Here is a 1,924-nt window from a genome sequence, read left to right as displayed (position 1 = left end):
TTCGTGATGGGGATCGGGGATTGCAATTCTTCCCCGTGAACGAGGAATTCCCAGTAAGTGCGGGTCATAAGCTCGCGTTGATTAAGTCCCTGCCCTTTGTACACACCGCCCGTCGCTACTACCGATTGGATGGTTTAGTGAGGTCCTCGGATCGGCCCCGGCGGGGTCGGCCACGGCCCTGCCGGAGTGTCGAGAAGACGGTCGAACTTGACTATCTAGAGGAAGTAAAAGTCGTAACAAGGTTTCCGTAGGTGAACCTGCGGAAGGATCATTACCGGTGGGGCTCGGCGCCTGCCGCGTTGCCGGGCCGTCCGGCCGGCCGCGCGCGCGGCGTCGCTCGCACGCCCGCTCAGCTCATGGAAAGAACAACAACCAGAGCCAGGGATAAGGCACTGGCCAGGGATGGCTCTCCCAAATTCCAGTGTTATGCCACGTGGTTGGACAGAGGGCAAAGGAGCTTTTCCAACCCCAACACAAGATGAATGGTGCTAAGGAGAGGAGCTCAGCAGCGAGGCAGAGACTCTTCTTACCTGTGAGTTGGAGGCACGTCCCAAACCAGTAGGTCCAACACCAAGGGCAGGGCATCCTGCCCCTGCGCAATGTCCTGAATTCCGACTAAGCAATGTGGGCTGGCCCTTCTTCCCACTTCTAGGAGTCAAAGCCTTGCAAGGGAAACTGATCTTCAGACCATGTTGGAACCCTAAATTCTGAACACAGACACTTTGTTGCGTTGGTCAGCGACAGACAATGAACACCCCTGGAAGCCAGGCGGTGCCTTAGGCTGAGGATGTGGGCTCAGGCAAGTTGTGACATTAAAAGAAAAGGTGATTTTGAGAACAAAGCTTTCTCAGCTCTCACATGGTCTGCAGAAACAAAAGCAGCAAGGACAAATATGATGCTGAGGTGGGAACGGTCTCGAATACATGCACTGCTGTGTGTGGTGCCTCACCTGCAGCACATCCTGCTACCCAGGGCCTCTGACCTGCAAGAGGATGCCAGGAGAGCTCCAGAGGGCCAGGGGGAAGAAAGTTCAAGGAAAGAAGTGCTTTTAAGAATCACATTTTTTTAGTCTAGGCCCTGATGTCCCTAGAGGGCACATCCAAGGACTGCAGTTCCTGGCTCTCGGTCTGGAATCGGAGTGCAGCACTCTGCCCACGAGCCAGGGGCACTCCAGCTCATTTCCACATTCCCTTCTCCACAGAGAGATCATGTACCAGACACTGAGGTTAACACAGTGCACACACAATGCCCTTAACAACAGCTGCTCTCTGACCAGGGGGAGTGAGAGCGGTACCTCGGAAACAAAGGAACACGGAGCGGATGCTTTGGGATTAGGCCTTTTTGTCCCTGACAAGCTGAACTGAACTGGTGCCCGAGATGGATGCCAGCAAGCTGGAGCAAGTTCAAAACAAAGCACGTGGAGCTCGACATGGGAAGTACAGAGAGGTGGGGCTTACGGGTCGTCCATGAAGTCGTAGATCTCCCTCATGGCCACTCCTCCCACGTTGACAAAAAACACCAGGCGTAGCAGCACCAGGTAGTGTTCAGGGGGCATCCACAGCACAAACTTCAGGTAAAATGTATTCAGCTCTGCCAATAAAAACTGGCGCGGCCGTCCTCTCGGGCGCAGCGCCGGGTTACTGAGGGAAACCCCGGGCCCCGAGAAGGACGCCGCGGTGGTGGCGGCAGACGTCGGGCGCGCCCCCGCCGGTGGACGCTCCCCCGAGGGCGGCAGCGAGGGGAGGCACCCCGGCGGGGCCATGCAGGTCGTTTCCCTCGCCCCAGGGCCAGGTACCTAGCGCTCCGCGCCTCGGCGGTCCCCCAGGTTTTCCCGTCGGCGTCGTCAAACGCTGTTGCCGGGGGGCCGAAAGGGCCGGCGAGCCGGGGCGGCGGTTTAAAGACTCGGGCGGCTCGGCGCGGCCCG

The sequence above is a fragment of the Geospiza fortis genome, unplaced genomic scaffold (assembly GCF_000277835.1).
Source record: "Geospiza fortis unplaced genomic scaffold, GeoFor_1.0 scaffold4309, whole genome shotgun sequence".
Lineage (NCBI taxonomy): Eukaryota > Metazoa > Chordata > Aves > Passeriformes > Thraupidae > Geospiza > Geospiza fortis.
The sequence above is the reverse complement of the archived record's forward strand: the minus strand, read 5'-3'. Positions refer to the sequence as shown.